General features: G+C 39.3%; 1 protein-coding gene across 14 annotated transcripts in view; it reads left to right on the forward strand.

The window, feature by feature from the left end:
- SOX6 (SRY-box transcription factor 6) overlaps positions 1 to 25,788 on the forward strand; it is a 586,459-nt gene that overhangs the window by 67,914 nt on the left and 492,757 nt on the right. The window contains exon 2 of one of the 14 annotated variants that reach the window (XM_060177099.1): positions 5,157 to 5,361. The exons of the other annotated variants lie outside the window; for them this stretch is intronic. The gene's annotated coding sequence lies outside the window, so the exon portion shown is untranslated. The remainder of the gene's footprint in view (positions 1 to 5,156; positions 5,362 to 25,788) is intronic. 14 annotated transcript variants of the gene reach the window in all.

Consider the following 25,788-nt stretch of genomic DNA (forward strand, 5'->3'; position numbering starts at 1 on the left):
ATTAATAAATCAAACCTTTTAAAACAAAGTAAAAAAAAAAAAAAGAAAGAAAGTACTCAAACTGGCCTACTTTTTGAGATGTAGAGTTCCTTAATAAATTACATTGTCTGGCTTATTAGTAATAGGTGCTCAGTAGTTGTGCCTAGTGTGTGTGTGTGTGGTGTGTGTGTGTGTGTGTGTAGCTCTCCTGTATGGTGTCAGAGCTTGAGCTATGTGCCTCATGCATGGAAGTCAAGTGTTCTATGAAGTTAGCTGTCTCTGCCTCTAAGTTTCTTTTTATTTTCCTTCTCCCCTCCCTTTCCCTTCCTTCATCTCCCTCCCTCTCTCCTTCCCTCCTCCTCTTCTCCCCCCCTCCTCCCCCTTAGCCTCCCCTCCTCTTCCTTCTCCTTCTTCTTCCCCCCCCCCTCTCTCTCTCTCTCTCTCCCCCTCCCTACCAGCTCTGGTTTATGGTGGTGCTCAAGATTGACTTTGGAGACTTTGGTGCCCTAGGCATGAAAGTATTTTTACATAACCATTATGCTAACTCCCCAGAACTCTAGTTTTGTTTTCAACAGCTTTCTTGTGTGATTTTTACCTGAAAATAAAATACTGTACTTTTTCAGTAGCAGAGATAGCAGACTATGTGAGATTTTGATATTATTCTTCATGATCATTTACTAGTTACTGATTCCTAATGCTGGCCCAGACACTCCATTGAATTTATCACAGTTTTAAAAATAAAGTTTGTTTATTGGACAAGCTTTCAGATTCTAACTGGGACTATAGATACAATTAAGACATTATAATTGTTGTGGGCCAGGCAGTAGCACCTGGTTGAGTGTACATCACAACATGCAAGGACCCAGGTTTAAGCTCCAGTTTCCCACCTGCAGGGAAAAGCTTCATGAATGTTGGGGCAGTGCTGCAGGTATCTCTTCTTCTCCCTCTTCCCCTCCTCTCTCGATTTCTCTCTGCCTCTATCTAATAAACAATAACTAAGTAAATATTAAAAAAGGAATTAAAAAATTTAAATATTTATTTATTTTTCCCTTTTGTTGCCCTTTTTTTTCATTGTTGTTGTAGTTATTATTGATGTCATCGTTGCTGGATAGGACAGAGAGAAATGGAGAGAGGAGGGGAAGACAGAGAGGGGGAGAGAAAGACAGACACCTGCAGACCCGCTTCACCGCCTGTGAAGCGACTCCCTTGCAGGTGGGGAGCCGGGGGCTCGAACCGGGATCCTTAGGCAGGTCCTTGTGCTTTGTGACATGTGCGCTTAACCCGCTGCGCTACCACCCGACTCCCTAAAAAAGGAATTCTAACTGTACAGAGCAATAGGGTTGCTTAACAAATAAATGTTTTGTTCATGTTCCATTACAATTAGATAGTATTTCTGTTTTAGATCAACAGGATATAAATGGAGTTTTATAATTGATTTCTGAAGTCTTCTTGATTAACTATTTCATTAAATTTCTTATCTACACTGCCGACTAAAGTTTTGCCTAGCTAAAATATGTAGGACATGTTTGTTTTGGGTGACTTGTCAATCAGTAGTTTAACTTAACAGCTCAGACAATTGCTGTAAGAATCTGTTTGTGAAAGTCTGATTTATACCATTCTGATTAGGTAACAGCACAAAATCTTCATGCTACTATAAGCAGAAACAGCAGTTAGAAATGGTAGACTCCGTATGAATGGAGAGAGATGCTATTTCAGGGATATGTTTTTACTACTAGCTTCTGTTTTTATTAAGGGTAATGAAAACCTTGTGTCTGGGCCTGTGAACAAAACTAGTGTGCCCTTTGATGTGACCCACCTGTTGTGCATTCACAATCGATAATAGTCCCCTTATGTGCGGGTGACCTGGGGAGTAACAGGATGCCAGCATGATGGAAAGTAACATTTGCAAAGTTAACTTGTAGCAGTTGAAATATACTTGGATCAAGTCCTAGACTAAAGTAATAAAAACAACTTATCTAACCAAATATTTTGAGAAAAGAAGACATTAACAGATGCTTGCTTTGCAATGTCTTCTTTAAGGGGAGTTCTTTCTTGGTTATGTTTGTCTGTCTGGCTCCTGTTAAAATAAAGGGCTTATGACTTCCGAACAGGGTTAGGCAGTTTTTGCAGCTAGAACAAAATTACCAATGCCTGGATTATATATATTCCCATGTAGTTTTTATTTAGCATGTAAAGTTATTATTAAAATTTTAAATTAGTGATTTAATAGTGATTTACAAGAATTATGAGATAATATGTGTATAGTTTTAAACCACTCCCACCATCACAGTCCTTTTCCCTGTGCCCAACTCACCTCCCCAGCAGTGATAACCACTATAGGTCTCCCAAGCTCTTAGAGACAGGCTGGTTACTTTTTCTTCTCTTGTAAGTTCATATACTTCAATTCTCTATAGTGCACATATGAGTGAAACCATCCGGTAGTTGTCTTTCACTTTCTTACTTAGTTCACTAAGCATAGTAACCTCCAGTCTATCCATTTTGTCCCAAGAGACACAATCTAAGATAATTTTTCAAGCTATCTATAATTTTATGAAACAAACAAATAAAAAAACTCATGTTAGAAATAAATGTCTTTTAAAAATTATCTTTATTAATTGAATAGAGACAGCTAGAAATCAAGGGAAGAGGGAGAGAGAGGAAAAGAGGGAGACAGAGAGAGAGAGAGAGATAGATAGATAGATAGAGAGAGAGAGAGAGAGAGAGAGAGAGAGAGAGACCTGCAGTTGCTTCAACATTTGCAAAACTCTCCCCCTTCAGGTGGGGACCGGGGTCTCGAACCTGGATCCTTGAACATTGCAATATATGCATTCAACCAGGTGTGCCACCACCCGGGCTTCCCAGAAATAAAAACTTTTCTTAGTTTAACAATTTAACTCTACAAAGTTAGAAGAAGAGGAGGAGCCATAAATATTATGAAATTGAAAGAGCAGTAATATATGAAATTAAAACACACAACAAAAATCACAGTGAATCAATGAAACTAAGATTTGGTTCTTTGAAAGGGTAAATAGCAATATTCAGAAAGTCTAGATAGGGTCCTTAGGGAAAAAAAAGAGAAAACATTTACAAGTATTTCAAAAATGAAAAGCTTAAAGAATCCACTAAAGACTCCTAGAAACAAGTCAGTATAATAAAGGGCATGCCACAGAATTAACAAACAAGTCTATGATGCATTCTTATATACTAGCAGTGAGCTAGAAGAAGAAATCAAAAACCAATCCCACTAATAATACTGGATAAAGAATGAGGTAGATAGCCAGGTAATCCTTATAGTTCATGTAATGTATTTGACTGATGAAATCATATACATGTTGGAGACAACTAATTAGGTTTCTAGGAATAAGTGAAATTGAGCAAAGGAAGTGACAGCCTTGCACACAAGAAGCTAAGTCACTGCTAAAGGAAATGGAAGAAGACACAAGGAAACAAAAGGATAGCCCATGCTCATGTACTGCAAAATTAACAAAATTGAAATGAACACCAGCCTAAAGTATTATAGAAATTCAGTATTATCAAAAGGCATAGCTGAACTGTCTCTAAGACTTTGTGAGAACTACCATGGTTACCAGAGTGGGGAACACAGAACTTTGGTGATAGATGCAGTATGGACTTGTATATATATCCCTGTGGTCTTACAATCTTATGAACTATTATTAAACTACTGTTAGAAATTATATTTTAAGTGGTCTGGGAGGTGGCGCAGTGGATAAAGCATTGGACTCTCAAATATGAGGTCCCGAGTTTAATCCCCCGGCAGCACATGTACCAGACTGATGTCTGGTTCTTTCTCTTTCTCCTCCTATCTTTCTAGTAAATAAAATCTTAAAAAAATAAAAAGCAAATTATATTTTAAGAAAGATTCAGTGAAATTCCTACCAAAATTCCAATGACATCTTTAAAGAAATGGAACAAACACTACTGAAAGGAAACTGAGGTTTAAGAAATAGTGCCAGTGGGGAGACTGGGTGGTGGAGCACCTGGTTGAGCACATGTTACAGTGAGCAAGAACCTAGGTTCGAGCCCCTGTCTCCACCTGCAGGAGGAAAGCTTTGCAAGTGGTGAAGCAGTGCTACAGGTGTCTCTCTGTCTCTTTGCCTCTCTGTCTCCCCCTCCCTCTATTTCTTACTGTCTTTATCTAATAAGTAAATAAAGATAATACAAAAAAAAATAGAAAAACACTATTATAATTTATTTGCAACTAGGAAAGACTACCAATTATAAAAGAGATGCTGAAGAAAAGAGAATAAGAACAAAGGCAAGATGTATAGATTTCAAACTATACTACAAAGCTATAGGAATCAAAACAGTGGGGCCGGGTGGTGATGCACCTGGTTAAGCGCATGTGTTATAGCACGCAAGGACCCTGGTTCAAGCCCCCGGTCTCCACCTGCAGGGGAGAAGCTTCACTAGTGGTGAAGTAGTGTTGCAGATATCTCTCTATCTCTCTCCCTCTCTATCACCCCCTTCCCTCTCAATTTTTGGCCATCTCTATCTAGTAAAAAAATTTTTAAAAAAGGAATCAAAACAGTGCAACTATAATGAAAGTAAACATAAATGTAAATGGAAGAGAGTTAAGAGATCAAAAATAAACCCTCACAAATAGGCATAGTTCATTTATGATTGAGGCATCAGGAGAATACATTGGAAGAAAGAAAGTGTCTCCAGTAAATGGGGTTGGGAAAACTGGGTCAAGTATATGTTGAAGACTGAGACTGAATCACTATGTCTCATTATGTGCAAATGTCCACTCAAAATGGGTTAAAGACTGGAATATTAGACTAGAATCTATAAAATATATGGAAGAAAGCATAGACAGAACACTCCATGACAATGCATTCACTTTAGAGATATCTTCAGGAAGTCAAGTCCAACAAGGGAAACAATCAAAATTTAGCAGATGGGATTACATAACAATGAAAAATCTATGTACAAAAAAAGAAATTGTCATTAAAACAAAGAGACATCTTACTGAATGAGAGGAAATTTGTGGACACCATACATCAAAGGGTTTATATCCAAGAGGTACTAAGAACTCACATAATTCTACAGCAGAAATACAGGTGGCTCCATTATAGAATGAGAGGAACTACACAGACATTTAATCAACAAATTCATATAATAAGCACATGAAAAAAATGTCCATTATCTCTTCTCAGCAGAAAAATGCAAATCAAGACAACAGTGAGATAACACCTCACACCTGTGAGAATGGCCAACAACAACACGAGTAGAAGCAAATGCCGGCAAAGATGTGGAGAAAAAGAAACCTTAGTACATTGTTAGTAGGAGTGTAAATTGACCCAGCCTCTATGATAGATGGTATGAAGATTTCTGAAAATAGACTTCTAATTCAGTTCCTAGGTATGTATCCACAGAAAACAAAACCATTGATCCAAAGTGATATATGTATACCTGTTTTCATTGATGCCCTACTTTCAATAACCAAGCTATGGGGGCCAGGCAGCCAAGTGTCTGGTGTCTGGAATCCTGATCCCCAGGATCCTACTTGCAGGGGGGCATTTCACAAGCAAAGGAACAGTGCTTCAGGTGGCTCCTTCTCTTCCCCTCTCCCTTTCCCCCATTTTTTCTCTCAGAGAGAGAAAAGAGTGTTGGCCCTGAGCCTCAGTGATAAATGACCCTGGTGGCCCAAACAAACCCACAGCCAAGATACAACCCATGTACCTAAAGGTAAATGAACGAATTAAAAAATGTGGTATATTTACACAATGGATTACTACTCAGATGTAAGAAAGAATAAGATCATGTCTTCTGCTATGAGGGGGATGGAGCTATGTTGTAAGCAAAATTAGCCAGAAGCTTATCAGAATCTGTACTATCTTACTGATGTATAGGGTATCAAAGAGTGGCCTGGAAGGTGATGCAGTGGCCAGGGCATTGGACTTGAAAGATGGGGTCTCGAGCTGAATCCCAAGTATTGCATGTATCAGAGTGATGCTCTAGTTCTCTCTCCCCTCTCCTTTCTTTGGTTAAAAATAATAAAATATTAAGAAGGAAATACAATATAAGAACAGACACAGATGATAGCCAGCCGTATGACTCTGAAGCAGAACTGAGGTTACCGAAAGGGGTTTGGGAGGAGGAGGAGAAAGGATGCTCTATGGACTTTATGGAGGGCAATTGACACTTTTGCAAATTGCGGCAACACACATTTAAAAAGAGGTGAAATGGTTAGCTTCAAACATAGTCTTGTAATCCAATATTGCTTCAATAGAAATAGGAAAAAAAAAGAATGAAGGAATTGGTTTCTTAATTTACTATTTGGAATATAGGCACAAATAATACCTTTGCTCACTACATACACTCTGTCTGCTTTATATCTACCTGCAGAGTTGCTCATCAACTGGCAAAACTTTTAAAATCGAATTTGCAGATAGATTTAAAAACATCATTATTTGGGAGCTAGGCTCTACCAATTTGCAAAATGCTCCTTGGCATATCTATTCTGCAGAAGATCCTGGTGAGAACACATTCAGTGAGCAAACATCAGTGCCTCAAAAGTAAATCACTAATACTCTGTTGTTCTGCAACACACAGGTCAATCATTATGAGAATCACTAGTTATACAAAGCATTGGCACGCCTCAGCTGGATCCTAAATTATAGTCTGTGACTAGTTGGTACTCAATCTAAATCTACAGAAACCTCTCTCCTTTTGTCAACTAAGTGGACATTAGTGCCAGGACTTTAGCTTTGTTGTGGTTCCACTAATATGGTTTTTGTAGAAGGTTGAAAAGAGTGTGACACCAAGGCTCCAGTTGAAAGAAAGTGTGATGGATATGGATGAAGCTTCACTAACACCTCTAGCTTGGCTCTTGGAACTGCTGCTGTGGTTGTGAGGGGATTGTCAGTGTGCCTCCTACGGTCAGTGTGGGCTTCCTGTATTTCTAGGGCCTATTTCCTGCCTATCATTGGAGAGGCAGGGAGACCTTGGAAATCATTTCTTTCAAAAATTTTTTTGTTTTGTTTTTTACATTAGAAGACCGAATTCTAACGATCAGGAGACAGCATACTTCACCAGCTCAATGTTCTGGATTTGAGCTCAGAACCACAGGAGAGCACTAGGTCTCCAAAGGAAGCCTCTGTGGTGCTTCTGTATTCTTCTCCCTCTCTCCTCTCCTGAATTTTAGCTTTTGTGTGATATTATTTCCTGACAACCTGAAGTATACCAGTAGAGATATTTTAAGGAATAATAGTTGAATCTCATTTTGGTATGATGGATTACTCTCTTGTTGAGCCCCCCCCCCCCCCATTAATGCTTATACAGAATATTGGTCTATGGTTTCCTTTTCTGTTTTAGGAATCAAGAGTGATAACTGGTCTTACAAAATGTGTTTAGGAGTGCGCCTCCCCTCACACCCTTTTTGATTTTGGGGAAGAGTTTGAGTAGTATGGGTTCCTTCCTTCCCTTTCTTTCTTTCTTTCTTTTTTTTCTTTTTATCTCCAGGGGTTACTGCTGGGGTTTGGTGCCTACACTATGAATCCATGGCTCCTGTAGCCATTTTTTCCCCATTCCTTTTTTTTTGATAGGACAGAGAGAAATTGACAGGGGAGGTGAAGAGGGGAGGATAGAGAGGGAGAGAGAGAGAGAGAGAGAGAGACACCAGCAGATCTGCTTCATCGCTTGTGAAATGACCCCCCTGCAGGTGGGGATTCAGGGGCTCGAACCAGGATACTTGCACTGGTCCTTACACTTGTACTATGTGCACTTAACCCTGTACACCACCACCCGACCCCCTGGATGCTTTTCTTTAAAATTTTTATGGAGCAGCAGTGAAATAGTAGATAAAACAGAACACTGCACTTCCATGCCTGAGGCTCCTGGTTTGAACTCCATTGCTGCGATACTGGAGTGGTATTTTGGCATCTCTCTTTCTTGAATACAAAACTCACTTTGTCTCACATGAAATCTGTTGTTAAAATTTCGGAGGCTCTTGCCGGGCTGGCTTGCTTCACGGGCGGGTAACAGAGACGCGGAGACAACGGCTGGGCAGGGCAGCTGTGTTTCTTTATTCAGGAACAACGATTCACAAACTGGGACAGACTAGTCACCAAACAGAACTCGGCTGTCTCTTTGCGGCGGCGCAAGCACTCTCTCTCTTACTCTGGAGCTCAGGAACCCTCTCCCTTACTCTGGAACTCAGGAACCCTCTCCCTTACTCTGGAACTCAGGAACTCTCCAACTCTCGTACTCGGGAACCCTCTGAAACTCTGGCACTCTCGAACTCAGGAACTCAGGAACTCTGTCTAACTCAGGAACTCAGTCTAACTCAGGAACTCTGTCTAACTCAGGAACTCAGGAACTCAGTCTAACTCAGGAACTCAGGAACTCAGGAACTCTGGCTAACTCTGTCACTCTCGAACTCAGGAACCCTCTCCCGGGGTTCCTCTGGGGCGGGGCCAAGCAGGCCCGCGAAATTAGCAGGCCTGATCCAATTCTCTTGGGGGGGGGGTGGTGGGGAGGGCTAGGACAAATCATTGTAAAGCATACGACAATTTCCCCTTTTCTTTTTAACTAAATAACCAGGATACTTGCACTGGTCCTTACACTTGTACTATGTGCACTTAACCCTGTACACCACCACCCGACCCCCTGGATGCTTTTCTTTAAAATTTTTATGGAGCAGCAGTGAAATAGTAGATAAAACAGAACACTGCACTTCCACTGCGATACTGGAGTGGTATTTTGGCATCTCTCTTTCTTGAATACAAAACTCACTTTGTCTCACATGAAATCAGTAGTATAGATCTTAAAAAGGGGGAGTAACGGGCCAGATGGTGGCACATCTGGTTGAGCGCACATGTAACAAAAGCATAAGGACATGGTTCAAGTCCTCAGTCCCCACCTGCAGGGGGAAAACTTTGCAAGTGGTGAAGCAGTGCTGCAGGTGTCTGTCTCTCTCCTCCTCTATTTCCTTCTTTCTCTCAATTTCTGTCTCTGTCTATAAGCAAAAGTCAATGTGGGAACAGAAGCCTAAGACCAAGTAACTTCACTAATAAATTTATTAGATTTAATTTTTGCAATTGTGATTGATTCCATTCAGGCTCTTTTTAAAAATCTAACTTTATTTATTTATTATTGGATAGAGACAGAGAGAAATTGAGAGGGGAGGGGGGATAGAAAGGGAAAGAGACAGAGAGACACCTGCAGCCCTGCTTCACCACTTGTGAAGCTTTCCTCCTGCAGGTGGGAATCAGGGGCTTAAACTGGAGTCCTTGTGCACTGTAATGTGTGCACTTAACCAGGTGTGCCACCACCTGGGCCCTTTGGGCTATCTATTTCTTTTTAATTCAGTCTTAAAAGGTTGTATGACTCTGAGAATATGCCTATTTCCTCAGGTTTTTCCAATTTGTTTTCATGTAGATGTGCATAATAGTCACTATAAATTTTTTTTGCTTTTAAATGTTTTATTGGTGATTTGATAATGTTTTTTTATTTGATAATGTTTTGCAGGACTGTAAGATTACAGGTGTATAGATCCACTTCTCAGTTATTGCTAAAGTTCTATCCACCCCCCCCCCCCAAGATAGCATAACTCTCACAAAGTCCCAAGGACAGGTTAGCTACTTTTTTTTTTTTTTTTACTTTGCAACCTTATGTGTTTCTATATTATGCATATGAGCAAAGCCAGCTGATACTTGTCTTCACTTACTTACTTGCTACACTAAATATAATCGCTTCTACTTCAACCTGCCTTTTTCCTTTAAATTTTTTAAAATTATCTTTATTTATTCATTGGAGACAGCCAGAAAAGAGAGGGAAGGGGTGATAGAGAGGGAACGTCAGAGAGACACCTGCAACACTGCTTCACCATTCGTGAAGCCTTCCCCTTGCAGATGGGGACCAGGGGCTCAAACCTGAGCCCTTGCACATTGTAACATGTGTGTTCAACCAGGTGTGCCACCACCCAGCCCCCATTTTGTTCCTAGGGACCCAATGTCATCTTCTTAGATTGCAGAGTCATGTTGCATTGAATACATGGTCTATGACGTCTTTCTCCAGTCATCTGTCGGTGGGCATGTAGACTACTGTGAATAAACTCATCATAGTATAGATTGCAGAGTCATGTTGCATTGAATACATGGTCTATGACGTCTTTCTCCAGTCATCTGTCGGTGGGCATGTAGACTACTGTGAATAAACTCATCATAGTATAGATTGCAGAGTCATGTTGCATTGAATACATGGTCTATGACGTCTTTATCCAGTCATCTGTCGGTGGGCATGTAGACTACTGTGAATAAACTCGTCATAGTATAGATTGCAGAGTCATGTTGCATTGAATACATGGTCTAAGACGTCTTTCTCCAGTCATCTGTCGGTGGGCATGTAGACTACTGTGAATAAACTCGTCATAGTATAGATTGCAGAGTCATGTTGCATTGAATACATGGTCTATGACGTCTTTCTCCAGTCATCTGTCGGTGGGCATGTAGACTACTGTGAATAAACTCATCATAGTATCTTAGTACTTTCCTTTCTGGGGTGTCAGTTATAGTTTTGTGTCTTTTATTTTAGGTTCTTTCTGTCACAGATTTTTTTTTTCTTTTAAACTTATTTTTATTAGTGATTTAATAATGGTTTAATGGGATTACAAGATTATAGGTATAAGTTTCACACCATACTCACCACCAGAGTTCTGTCCCCAGTCGCCTTCATCCTTTTTACAAAATGTTAGCAACAGTTTGGCTTTGTTTTTCTATTTTTCCTTTCTCCCTTCCTTCCTTCTTTTCTTCTTCTTCTTTGTCTTTTTTTTTCTTGCATTATTGAGCTTTACATATGAATGAGTCTACAGCTCCCAGTGGTTTCTTTTTTTTTCCTTTGAGGTTTTTAAATTCATATATATGTGAGAGAGAGAGGGAGAGAGAGCAGAGCAGAGATACTGTAGCACCACATCATCATTCATCAAGCTTCCACTGGAGCCTTCTTTGGTGCTCCTATATGGTCCAGGCACCATTGGTCGACCAGGCACCTTCCCAGGTGAACTGTCTCCCCACCCTGCAGGTGGAGACCAGGGATTGAACCAAGGTCTTTGAACATGGCAAAGGGTGCATTCAAGCAAGTACACCACTGCCCAGTCCACCCGTCTGTCTGTCTGTCTGTCTGTCTATGTATCTATTTTCTGTTTGTTACTTGTATACTCAAAAGATAGTCTGACTGGCTATAACATTATTGGGTTACACTTACTTGCAAACTTTTGTAGACTCTCAGGCATTTAACCTTAAGTAGCTTAAAGACCATACTGAATTCTGCATTGACCCTTTGAACTCCAATTTTGTGGATAATTTTCTTTTTCTTTTCTTTTTTTTTTAAAATTTATTTTATTTTTGAGAGAGATGAAGAGAGAGAAAGACACAGAGAGAAATACCAGAGCACCACACAGCTCTGGTTTATGGTGGTGCAGGGGACTGAACCTGGGACTTCGAAGCCTCAGTCATGAGAGTCTCTTTGCATAGCCATTATGCTATCTACCCCCGCACAATAATTTTCTTTTTATACAAGCTTTTAGAGCACAAAATTTATCAGTATATGTTTTTTTCCTTCGTTGTTTGTCATGTTGTATATTTTCCTGAGGACATGAACCACTCATATATTTAAGTAGATTTGGATGTGTGTGTGAAGGTCCTTAAAAAATTTTTTTTCTTCCTCAGAATCAGTAATATGTTGCATCTCCATTGCTTTTCTAGTTCTCCATTTTCTCTCAAGAGCTCTTTATTCACTTCTACCATTTCTTTCTAGAGGGTTTATTTATTTATTTTGGTTTGGCTTTTTAAAAATAGAGATAGAAAGGTAGAGAGATGGTGAAAGAGACCACAGCACTGAAACTTCCTTCAGGCTGGTGGCAGCTGGGCTCAAGCCCAGTTGCACAAAGGACAAAGCAATACACTGTCCAAGTGGATGACTTTGCCGGCTCCTAAAGGCTTTTATTAATCATAACTCTTGTTCAAACAAAATTTTTATGCTGTATAATGAAACTTTTATTTACACAACAATTCATTTTCTCTCTTCCAATGTTTTTCCTGCAGATTACTTTTCAACTACTGTTGTCTTTCTCTTCTTTGATAGATAAGCTCGAAGCCCCCTTCTCCCTGATGATGCAATTTTTATTCGAGATTGAGGAGGAATGTAGGTTTTCTTTCCTTCCATAGGGGCATCAGTGATTATTCTTTTAATGTGTTATCTGTTCTTAAGCATCTCGTTTTATGATTATGTTTGTATTTATAGATCCAGTGTTAAGTCCCTTCTTATTGTTAAATTTCAGGTGAAGGCGTATTGGTATTGGATATAACTATTTATTGAAAACCAAATATTATAAGGGGTAGTAGAGACTGACACAAGATCATTCTAGCAGTTTCAACATTGGTATTTGTTGTCTTGAAAAATCTTAATTAATTATTTAAAAATATTTTTTTTACCCTTGCCTCTCTTTAGTTACTGACATTAGAAATTTGGTGTGGCTTACAGTAAAACACCGTCAGTCTTGGCTATCTGTTCTGTGATCTGGCCATCTCTACTTCCTTTCTCTCACCCCAGGCAGCATTTTAGGAGATCAGATTATAGACAAGGAGATGCATCTACGTGTTTCTTCCTTACTCATCTCTACTTTACCTTCAGTTCCTCATTGTGAAACTGGGTCAGTTCAGGAATATTCCTTTCTAGTTCTATTTGTCGCTCACGCCCCTGAATCTTATCACTTAATCACTTAAAGAATTGTCTGATATCCTCTCAGACTGAAGCACTTACCCTTGGATAATTTATTCTTGCTTGTGGGAGGCGGTTCTTGCTCTAAGGAGATGTAGTTATCAGCTTATAGTATTCTCTTTTATTTTGGTTTAGATTTCAATATACTTGACAAACTGAATTGCACACAGGACAAAGCAGCACACTGTCCAAGTGAACTATATTGCCTACTCCTAAAGACTTTTTATTAATCATAACTCTATGAGGCAGTTCAATTGTTAAAACAAAATTTTTATAGTATATAGTAAAACTTTTATCTACATAATTGTTTTCTCTCTTCACTTTTCCCCTGCAGATTCCTTGTGTAACTATTGTTGTCTTTCTCTTCTTTGACAGATAAACTTTATTTTGTGGTTAGATTTTTAAAAAATTTGTTTGATAGAACAGAGAGAAACTGAGAGGGAAAAGAGATGGAGAGAGAGGGAGAGGGAGAGAGAGAGAGAGAAAGATGCCTTCAGTCCTGCTTCACCACTCCTGAGACTTTCCCCCCTGCAGGTGGGGACTGGGGGATTGAACCTGAGTCCATATGCATGGTATTACATGCACTTAATCAGGTGCGCTACCACCTGCCCCCATGGTTTGATTTTGTAAGGTATTTAGTTGCTTAAATGAAGACCCTCCTTCCCCCACTTTCTCATTCTCTTTATTGTTTCATGGGAAAGGAGGTAAGATGAAGTTGCTTTTACTACTTCATCTTTCACTACAACCTAAGCAATTAAAGAAATATTCATAGTGACCATAGGTAGCTCACCTGGTAGAGTATGCACGTTCCCATGTGTGAGGACTGAGGCTGGCAAAGAGGAAGCTTCAGGAGCAGTGAAACAGTGCTGCCTCTATTTCATTTCCCCTCTCTGTTTCTTGGCCTCTAAAGAAAAAAAAGGAAAAGAAAAATAAGAAGTCTTTTCAGAATAGTGAAACCATGCAGATGCTAAGCCCTAGTGAAAAGCCCCTGTGGCAAAGGAAGGAAAAGAAAGAAAGAAAGAAAGAAAGAAAGAAAGAAAGAAAGAAAGAAAGAAAGAAAGAGAGAGAAGGCTATTCTTTATTCTAAGTCAATGAAACATTTATTAACTTTATTCAATTAGCTTTATATAACTACTTTCAGTTTTACTCTTAAAATTCTGGCTGTTTTTTTAAATTTTGATTGACACAGAGAGAGAGACACATACATAGAGGGAGAGACACCACAGTACTGAAGCTTCCCCCAGAACTGTGGCGGTGCCACCAAGTGATACTTGCATTTGAACCCAAGCTGCGTACATTGCAAGACGACTCCTTCCCAGTGAACTATCTACCCAGCCTCCATTAGTTAGAGTTTCCATAGTCACCTTTTGGTTAATTAGTATTTGAAGATTTTGTATTTATGTATTACCCACCCATATATGGTAATAGTCATAATAAAAATAATAAGTCATAGTTTTGCCTCAGCGACTTACTAATGAAAATCCATAGACACACACGGTGTTAGAAATATTAATTTCCTCTTTAGTCTATCCGGAAAGAGACCAGTGGAAGTCTAGGCCCATACCTTTAACTAGATTAATCTTCTGACGTGCAAGCATGGACAAGATAATATTTCTGAGATAGATTTTTCATTCTTTCAGTGATTCTGCTCTTTTATTTGTTCTAAACGCAGATTGTATAGATGCGTGGTCTCACTGTCATACATCGCTTTTACATTCAGTTAGAGTGTGGGAAAGACACCACAGCTCCATTCCTCCAGGACTGCATGTAGCATGTCCCATGTGGTGCGGTGCTGATGCTCAAAGCAGGGCCACATGCATGACAAGGCAGGTTCCCTGCTTACTCAGTGAGCTATCTCTCTGACCCACAGTTCTATTCTGACTGAATATACCATGTATGCATTAGACATTCTCAGTTGCAGGAAAATATTCTAGGCTATCTTTAAGTAGACATTATTTAATCATTTAAAAACTATTTGTCCAATAGCGATAAGAACAGAGGGGCCTGGGTGGTGGCACCCACGTTGAGCGTATATATTACAGTGCATAAGGACCCAGGTTCAAGCTCCTGGTCTGTACCTGGAGGGGGAAAGCTTTGTGAGTGATGAAGCAGGGCTGTAGGTATCTCTCTTTCACTGTCTCTCTTTACCTGCCCCTCCCCTCTTGAAAATTCTGGCTGTCTTTATCCAATAAATAAAGATAATTAAAAAAATAAAAAAGAAGAACAGAAAAATCAACAAGGAAGGGGAGATAGTGAGGGAGAAAAAGGGAGAGACATCTGCAGCACTACTTCACCACTTGTGAAGGTTCCCCCCTGCAGGTAAGGCCTGGGGCTTGAAGCCGAGTCCTTGTGAACTGTAACAAGTGTGCTCTGCTGGGCGCACCACTGTCTGGCCCCAGCTTAATCTTTTTTACTGGAAGATTTTGAGTGATTAGCTGTATAGAGGCGTTCTGGGGAAAGTTGGTATAGTTGAAAGAGTAGACTAATTAGAACAAGATTGTATGTACAGTTGACTGCCCCAGTCTCCCTCTCATATCTGGGAAAATGTTTGCTGATTTTTACTTTCAGTAATTTCTCCATTGTGGTACAGGGTAGCAGGGTCTTTCAGTATATCCCAAATAGAAACTCGGTGATAGATCTGACGCACGGTTTAGTCTTTAGTAATGGGTGTGCCTAATAGAGACGGCTTACTTTTTAATGTTAGCCATCTGACTCTCTAACTTCAAAACCTGCTATGTGATTTTTTTTTTTTAAATTGCTGCCAGGGTTATCACTGCATCTTGGTGCCAGCACTAGGAATCCACCTTTTCTATTTCACTTGCTAGGACAGCTTGAAATTTAGAGCGTGGTTGGGGGTGGGTGGGATAAAGAGAAGGAGAGAGACTTGCAGACCTGCTTTATCACTTGTGAAGTTCCCCCCTGCATGTGGGGATCAGGGGGTTGAACCCCCATAAGGGAATGTTTATACTTCACTGGGTGCACCCTGTCCTGACTCATTTTCTAACTTTCTGTCGTGAGCACTAATGTGCTTTTGGTGCTTCCACAGCTTTATCTTCTATCTATCTGACAAAAGTTCCTCCTGGCATAAATACAATTACAATCAGTTTTAAATTCTTGAATTAAGTCACTAAGCAATAATAATTAGAGGTTGAGTTGTTACCACAGTGTGTCAATATTTCACTATGAAGTACAATTGTGGTAAAAGTTGAAGGCAGGTAGAAATTCTCATCTGGACCTCCAAATGAGATTCAGATTTAAAAAAAAACCTAAGATTCCTGGTAAGAAACTGTACCCATGTGCTAACAGCTGTCCTGTAAATAATGATTTTCCCATTGAAATGATAAGCATTTCACAAAATGTTGAGAATTTCCCATTCAGTTGTATCAGCTGTTTTTTGTTGTTAATTTAAAGAAGCAGTTGATGCCCATAAGGTAGTGCTTGCCAGTCTCAAAACAGGTCCAGCCACGAGCCCATGGCAGTATTCAGGCAACAGCCTAAAAACAAAGCAAAGCCAACAAAAACCAACCAAATAAAAATGCCATAAGACAGATAAAGTAACAGTTCAAAGCCAGGGTGTTTACATTATGGAGGGGAGACACCCCAGTGTTTTTCTTATGACTGTGAAATCAGAGTCTAAAAAGTCTTCTCGAGGAAAGCTATTTTTCAAAGTGTTCTCACCCAGCAAAGTGCTATCCATTTCTCTTCTTATTTTTCAATTCCTTGGACCCATCATATACTTTCTCACTATTGTGCTCATTCTTTTTTTTTTTTTTTTAATTTATAAAAAGAAAACACAGAGGGGGGTCAGGCGCAGCATGTTAATTGCACATGGTGCAAAGCGCAGGACCAGGCTAAGGATCCCGGTTCAAGCCCCCCGGCTCCCCACCTGCAGGGGGGTCCTTCAAGGCAGTGAAGCAGGTCTGCAGGTGTCTGTATTTCCTCTGTCTGTGTTCCCCTCTCCTCTCGACTTCTCTCTGTTCTATATAGCAACAACAACAGTAATGGCAACAATAATAATAATGACACAACAAGGGTAACAACAAGGGCAACAAAATGGGAAAGATGGCCTCCAGGAACAGTGAATTTGTAGTGCAAGCACTGAACCCCAGCAATAACTCTGGAGGAGAAAAATAATAATAATAAAAAAGGAAACACTGACAAAACCATAGGATAAGAGGGGTACATCTCCACACAATTCCCACCACCAGAACTCCATATCCTATCCCCTCCCTTAATAACTTTCCCTTTTTTTTTTTTTTTTCCTCCAGGGTTATTGCTGGGCTCGGTGCCTGCACCATGAATCCACTGCTCCTGGAGGCCATTTTCCCCCCTTTTTGTTGCCCTAGTTGTTGCAGCCTCGTTGCGGTTATTATTGCCATTGTTGATGTTGCTTTGTTGTTGGATAGGACAGAGAGAAATGGAGAGAGGAGGGGAAGACAGAGAGAGAGGGGAGAGAAAGATAGACACCTGCAGACCTGCTTCACCGCCCATGAAGTGACTCCCAGGTTCAATCCCCTGCACCATCATAAATCAGAGCCAAGCAGTGCTCTGGTGTCTCTCTCTTCCTCTCTCCTTCCCCTTTCTCTCTCTCTGAGCAAAGGTCAGAAAGAAGGAAAATACAGTTGTCTTTGGTAAAGAAGGAACAGTTGTGCTTGGAGTTTTTCCTGTGTTGTGGTCAGAATTATGGACCCAGCATGCTTCTGCTGCCTGATTATGCTAACAAAGTGGCCCGATTTATGAAGGTCTTGAATAGGACAATAAAGACATTGGACTTTGTGCTGAGGAAATCAAATGGGTTAGGAGCACAGTGGTTACATGATCACCTTTACTATGAAACAGCATGGAGACGATTGAGGATGGAGCGAACAGTCATTTAACAGAGGAAAAGAGACTGCAACTAGAGATCTCAGATTGTCTAGAAGTTCAAGTGAGAGACTACAAGAAAAGTCCTACCTTTTTTATTTGATAAGGCAAAGCGAGGTTGAGTGGGAAGGGAGAAGTTTGAGAGGTAGAGAGACCTGTAGCACTGTTTCACTGCTCGTGAAGCTTCCCCCCACAGGTAGGAGCCATGGGCTTGAAGCTTATGAGTGTGGTGACGTGTTCACTCAGCTGAGCGCACCCCCGCCTGGTGGAAACAATAAGAACTTATTGGGGGGGGGACAGGGAGAATGGAAGGGTTAACCAAATTGGGAAGAATTTTTGAAATAACATCAGTGATGACAGATACTTCATTCTAAATGAATTCCCAGGGCTCCATGGCTGCACTACGAATCCACTGCTTCTGGAGGCCATTTTCCCCATTTTTGTTGCTCTTGTTGTTATTTTTGCCATTGCTGTTGTTATTGTTGGGTAGAACAGAGAAATGGAGAGAGGCGGGGAAGTCAGGGAGGGAAAGAGAAAGACACCTGCTTCAACGCTTGGTGGTAGGGAGCCGGGGCTTCAACGGGGGATCCTTATGCTGGTCCTTATGCTTTGCACCATGTGTGCTTAACTGCTGCAGTACTGCCTGGCCCCAAAATGAATTATTATTTTGAAAGGTTAATTTCCAGAACCAAGATGCATTTTGTAGATAACATTTAGATGATCTGACAACCCATTAGCTCTTCAGGAATTGTCTTGGTGTGCTATTTTAATTAATCCAATCACAATAGCAGTTATTTTTCTCTGTCTTTGAGGTATACATGAATTGAAGTTACAGTACTTTGTCTGTGGTCAGTCTGGGTGCAACAGCTCTAGATTACCTATAAAAGTAGCAATGAAATTGTTTTGCAAGCATATCTGCCTCTTCCTAAATGATCACTCGAGAGTGGAAGTACAAGTGCTATTTTGAGTGGCTTTACAAATAGCTTGATTGTAGAACTATTTTTTTCAAAGAATTTTTTTTCTCTCATCATAGTCTATTCTTTCAGAAATCCCGAAACAATAAATATCATATAGCATACATTTTCTAAGTTTGGGGAAACCAAGAAACAATCATATTCAGTGATCTTTCTTAAGCCACACAGAGAAAGGATGAGGACACATGATGTTGGACTATCAACCACTGTTGTGTACCAGCATTCCTCTACTTTCTTGTCTTCTTTTTGACTGATCTGTTTTTAATAAAGTGCACGTATATACGCACACCAGATAACGCCTCAACTGCCTTTGCTTCGTTTAAATAAGAGTTTCTCAATAGCCTACTTTGTAACATTTCAAAAACATGTTTAATAGCAGTTTACAGTCTTAAATTGAGTGGTAATTTTGCTTTTTATATTAAATGTCTTATGTGCTAATTGAGAATATGGAACTACCAATCAGATTTGAATTTATTCCTTTATATTTGTGGAATGAAGAACATTCCTACACATCAGCTGGCACTGTATTTTGTTATAACGTTCTAGTGTTGTTCTTGTTGAAATTACAATTCTACGTGTTACCTGACCTCACTGATAGTCTGTGTTTTCTGTTTTGAAATGAGAATTTATGAGTTGCTTTAGATTTATAATCCTTTTAACTGTGTGTGGAGAGCATCCTTCTGCTTGCACTTTTTTTGCTTCATCTCCCATATCTCTTTTATAGTTGTGGTGGTGGTGTATGTGTATTTTAAAGTCCTATGACTTCAGTTTTTTTCTTTTTTGGTTACCTGTTTCTATCATGAGTTCATGTATACTTCTGTACTTCCTGGTTACATTTTGATCTGGGGATAGGAATATTATCCAATACTGCCAAGATACCTGTGAGAAACTACCTAAAGGCTTATTTATGTCTCTTGTCACTTTCTAATTGAACAATGGGGTATTTGTTGTGAGGTGTTTTTTTTTTTTATTGGTACATTAATGGTTTATATTAAAATTCAGTAGTTTGTACATGTGTAACATTTCTCAGTGTTCCAAATAAGATTTCAACCCCTAATATTTCCTCCTCTGCCACCATGTTCTGGGACGGACCCTCCCCCCCCACCCCAACCCAGAGTCTTTTACTTTGGTGCAAGACACCAGCTCCAGTCCACGTTCTGCTTTGTGTTTTCCCTTCTGCTCATATTTTTCAACTTCTATGAGTCTTGTTGTTGTTGTTTTTTGGGTATGTCAATTATTTCTACTTTACTCATCTCAGGTTGTCTCATTGCTCCTATCTTGTGTTCTCCTTTCTAGATTGTACATGCACTTGATTCATCTAGAGTCCTTTGATCGTCTTTGATAGACCATAGAGAATTAAATTTTATCCAGTGTTTTACCTTTCCATTTTTATACTTATCTACTAGGACAGAGAGAAATTGAAGGAAAGGGGCAGAAGGAAGGTAGGGAAGGGGTGTGCAGAGAGACCTGAAGCACTGCTTCATTGCTTGTAAAATTTCCTCTTTGCAGGTGGGGAGCAGGGGCTTGAACCCATGTTCTTAATGCACAGTAGCACATGCACTAAACCAGGTGTTATCTCGTGGCTTTCTTTTTCATCTTGTATTTGTCCTTCTCCTTCCTATTTCTGTCACTTAATGTGACTCTTTCAGGCTCCAGCCAAACTGTAGCAAATGTTATCATTCTTACAGCTGAGTTGTATTCATTAACCAGTTATCTGTAGTTGGACATTTGTGCTGTTTCCAAATGTTGACAATTACAAGTAGTGCTGCAGTGAACAAAGACTTGCATAGATGTTTTCGCCTAAGAGTTTTTGTGTTCTTTGGATAAAAAACTCAGAGTGCAATTGCCAGATTGTATGTAGGTCAATTTTTCATATTTGGGGGAGTCTCCAAGGTGTTTTTCACAGGGACTGGACCAAATCACCAAATCACATTCCCACCAACAGTTTAACAGGGTCTCACCAACACTTGTTTTTTCTGTACTTTTTAGTGTATAAAATTTTCACAGTTGTGAGATGCTATACTGTCGTCTTTATATGCACTTCTCTGAGTAAGATGCTATAGAAAAAAATATACAGGGGGCCAGGTGGTAGCGCAGGTCTGCAGGTGTCTATCTTTCTCTCCCCTCTCTGTCTTCCCCTTCTCTCTCAATTTCTCTCTGTCCTATCCAACAACAACTGCAGCAATAATAATAGCAATAACAAGGGCAACAAAAATGGGAAAAAATGGTCTCCAGGAGCAGGGGATTTGTAGTGCAGGCATAGAGCCCCAGCAATAACCCTGGAGGCAAAATCAATCAATCAATCAAATAAAAAGAAATGAATATACATCTAGAAATGAATATAGCAGTGATGTGAAGTTTATTATTTATTTACAGAGACAGGCAGAAAGAGAGAGAGTGAAAGGGACCTTGGCGCTAAAGCTTCTTTTAGTGCTGTGAGAATTGGACTGGAGTGCGAGTCTCGCACGTGGCCAAGCAGCAGGCTGTCTCGGAGAGCCGCTTCACAGGTCCTGTGATAGAAAGTGTCAATTTGAAGCCAGTTTGTGTAGTTTGCAAGGTGATCATCAGATGTCCTGTATCACTCTGCTCCTCCTGAAAGTTAAACTCTCCTGCAGGGCTTTATGAGTTCTCTGTGGTATGTTTGGATGCCTTGCTGCATAATATAGGGACTATAGCCTTTGGTATTTTTGCTTTAATGACATAATTTTTTAAATCTTAATCTTTTTTCAGAGAGAGAGAGAGAGAGAGAGAGATTGACCACAGTGAGGTGTAGACCAGGCTCTATTTAACTTGGGTAATGCACAGGACAAGAAACTAATTTTTTCTGGTAGATACCAAAGTTTCTGGAAGATGGTTACACTCATTAAATTTTGGTGGCTTCCATTGTCCTTAGGCTAGCAGTTGGAATGAAATAGAACACATACAGCTTCAGTTCTAGAACAAAGCATCTTTTAAAGTGCAGTACTTAGCTGAGTGATGATGTTTTGTCAAGCCTCTGCTTTCCCCTTGAATGAATTCTGATGATTGTAAGGCACTCATGGACTTGTCAGAAGCATAGTTCAAAACCTTAATCTCTTCCTATTTGTTCTTAACATGAGAAAGTCATCTTAGACATCTGTTTTAAGAAAAACAATTAGAGAGAAATTATGATGCAGTGGCTTTATTCTGAATGTTATTTTTGCAACTTGCTGGCTCCTGTGCTTTTAAGTTTAGTAGTTTAATAGTTTTGTTTCGAGGTAAACACTGTGAGGCAAGTTTAGCTCTCAAATTCCTTGTTACTAGTTTAACTGAGTCACCTTGTTCTTATTCACCACTGCATGTAATTAAGTTGAGAGTAAGAACTTTGTGGTTAGAAGCAAGGGGTAACATTTGCTTTTCTAGGATTCTACTAACTGCAGCTACTATTTCAGAGTTCAGGTCCATTAGTAAAACAACATCAAGCAAAAGAGTAAATCCTGTTTGGATACATTACAATTTTGTTTTGACTTGGCTGGACTTTTTCTTTCTTAAAAATTTTGTTTGGGTCACAAAGTTACCTGTCCTGGGTAGTCAACTTGCTTTATCATACACATGACCCAGGCTCCATAATGCTGCAGTCTTTCCCTCTGTATCCGTTTCTGTCTGTCATCTTTTTATTTTTATTTATTTATAATTTTCATTTATTATTGGATAGAGACAGAGAGAAATTGAGAGTGGAGGGGGAGATAGACGGAAAGAGACACCTGCAGCCCTGCTTCATCACATGTGAAACTTTCCCCCTTCAGGTAGGGATCAGGGGCTTTAACCTGGGTTCCTGCACACTGCAATGTGTGCGCTTAACCAGGTGTGCCGCCACCTGACCCCTTGTCTTTTTTTATCTGAAAAAGCTGGCCTGGTGCAGTGAAGCCCCAGTCATGACAAAAAAAAAAAAAAAAAAAGGTTTCCTTCTCTCTTGAGTATTAATTCAGTATTTTGCTAATTGTGCAGAAGGAGTGCCAGATGGTTTTTGTGGATGTCACTGAATGGATGGGAGCACTGATGACTGAAGCTGTGGCAAACTTTGTAGCCCCGTCATTATCATCATCCTTGGCAACATGTGCTTTTGTAACCTGGAAAGAGACAAATCATATTTTAAGGAAAAAAAAAATACAATTAGTCCCTAGCAGAGAGTTTCAATTGCTTGAAGCTGCCTTTCAGCAAGACAATATTATTTAACATGAAGCTCCTCTTATACTGTGATTATAAAAGTCATATAGATTTATATATTCTTCTCTTGCAAACTATGTTTTCTTTTTTAAAATAACTCATATCCCTCCAGGTCCCAGGTTCTTTTTTTTTATTAGCCTTTAATTATTGGATAGAGACAGCCAGAAATCTAGAGGGGGGGGGGAGATTGAGAGGGAGCACTTCTTTACCACTCGCCAAGCTTTCCCCTGCAGGTGGGGGCTGGGGGCTGGGGGCTCAAACCCTGGTCTTGCGCACTGTAATGTGTGCACTCAACCAGGTATGCCACCACCCGACCCTCACAAACTTATTTTTCTCATCTTAGTATACTTTTTTCTTTGAACTAACAATTATTCCAAAATGATAGCTTACTTTTTTCACTCAACAGAATGAAAATATCAACCGAGATAATATATTTTTTCCCTGAGTTTTGTTACATTAGATTTTAGTTAGCCAGCACTAAGAATTGTTTATTATTATTTGTGGTGTTGTGGATTGAACCTGGGGCCTCTGAGCCTCAGACATGAAAGACTTTTTTGCATAAACTGTTGTATTATCTTTCCAGCCTTCTTAACCTTTTCTAAAAGCACATTGTGTTGTCTCTTTTTATGTTTTCTAAACCACACATAATTAGAATTAAAAAAATTTGTTATCTTTATTTATTTATTAGATGGAGCCAGTAAGACATTGAAAGGGCAGGGGGAGACAGAGCTGTGAACAGATACCTAGTCACTGCTTCACCACCTGCAAAGCTTTTCTCCTGTAGGAGGGGGCCAGGGGCCGGAACCAGGGTTCATGCACATTGTAACATGGATGCTCAACCAGGTGCACCACCACTTATAATTAGAATTTTTAAGTTGGGACATTTGCTCATTTAATTTGAGCGTTCTGTACATTTATAACTGTCATGACTTGTAGTCCAGCTGCTTTACTTTTCTCTGTATCCTTATTGACATCTAAAATCGTCTTCATATTACTTGCTCTTCTTACTGTTAGGCTGCCTCCCCACTGACTTCAGGCATAATCTGTGGCAACTTTATTATTATTTTACTTATTCATTTTTACTAATAAATTAAAATTTTCTCTATTGGAGGATTAATGGTTCACAGTCAACAGTAAAATACAATAGTTTCTACATGTGTAACATTTCTCAGTTTTCCATATAATAATTCAACTCCCACTAGGTCCTCCTCTGTCATCATGTTCCAGGATGGAATCCTTCCCCCCCACCCCAGAATCTTTTACTTTGGTGCAATATAGTTTTTAGTTTATTTTTCCATTTTTAAATACTTCAATTTTGTAGTCTGTTTTTTTAAAGTTAATAAAACATTTTATTTATTTATTTATTTACTAGTAAGAGAGATAGGAGGAGAGTGATGAAGAGAACAAGACATCACTGTCCCACGTGTGACTCAGGATCAAACTCATGGTAGAGAGACCAACTCTTTATTCATTAGGCCACCTCCTGGACTTCAATTTTTTTCTTACTGATTTGTTGTGGCTCTTAATTATTTATTTTTGTTATGACAATATTTTTTAGTTTGTGGTTTGCCTTTTAAGTTTGACTTTTTTATATCAGTTTAAAAATTTAAACGTGTTGAATTTCATAAATCTTTTCTTTTAATGCCATTCTTTTTAAATATTTATTTATTTTCCCTTTTGTTGCCCTTGTTTTTTTTGTTGTTGTAGTTATTATTGTTGTTGTTTTGATGTCGTTGTTGTTGGATAGGACAGAGAGAAATGGAGAGAAGAGGGGAAGACAGAGGGGGAGAGAAAGACACCTGCAGACCTGCTTCACCACCTGTGAAGTGACCCCCCTGCAGGTGGGGAGCCGGGGCTCGAACCGGGATCCTTACGTCCTTGCGCTTCGCGCCACTTGCACTTAACCTACTTCGCTACCCCTGACTCCCCTTTTAATGTCATTCATATCTTACGATTATATAAGTAGTCATTTAGCTCTTCATGCTAATTATCTGCTTTTGGTTTTTACATTTAAAAATATCATCTGTTGAAAAGACAACTACCATGTGATACACATGAACTTACAAAACAAACAAACAAATGCAAAGGAACTGTTTCTAAGACTTTGTGAGAACTATAGTAGTTATCTTTGGGATGCAGGAGGGCGCGGTCACAGAACTTTGGTGAGTGTGGTTTTGAACTATACACTTCAGTCTTAAAATCTTGTAACTGCTTCCCAGAGGCTGCCACCTTATGCCCTTGCTGAACAGTGCTGTTTTTCTTCCTTTCTATACTCTCAATCCTCTGTCAGAAATAAATAAACAAAAAAAATTTAAAGTGTCAAAAGTTGGTTATGTTGTTATTTGGCCACATTTCAGTGGTGTTCAGAGAAAAAGGAAGAAAGGAAATACATTTATAGAAGCATCTACCAAAGCACTTTTGTATTTATAATTTTCATATAAAATTGAGAAGCAAATGATAATATCATCAGATTATATTAATATTCTTTGTTTCAGAAAGTGAGATGATACGGTTTTGCAATCTTCTTTCTTAATCTATATACGTTTTTCGAAGTTGTAATAAGTTTTTCTCCTTTACTAGGTTATTAACTCCTTAAAGTTACCAACTCTTAGTCAACCATTTATCTGTGATCTTGGGAGAACTACTGCAGTTTCCAGTGGGGGAAATGGGGACACAGAACTCTGGTAGTTCTGGGAAAGGTGTGGAATTATGCCCCTGTTACCATATAATTTTGTAAATTAATATAAAATCACTAATTAAAATTCTTAAAAGTTTTTAAAAATTAAAAAGTATTTCAAATACTACTTCATTCATTTATTCATTTTGGGTTTGACAGTGTTTTCTTCATACAGTGTCTAGCATAGAGCACACATTCAGCAAATAGTAACCATGATTGAGTCTAGGATTTATGGATCTTTAGAAAATTAAGACATAGTTGCCAAGTTTTTATTTTTTCTTCTCTTACTATCTTTCCCTCTTATAATTCTATCAAAATTGAGAAATGCCTAGAAATTATGAAGTGCTATATAGTGTGTTGCTTAGACTG

Source organism: Erinaceus europaeus, chromosome 17 (assembly GCF_950295315.1).
Source record: "Erinaceus europaeus chromosome 17, mEriEur2.1, whole genome shotgun sequence".
Taxonomy (NCBI): Eukaryota; Metazoa; Chordata; class Mammalia; order Eulipotyphla; family Erinaceidae; genus Erinaceus; species Erinaceus europaeus.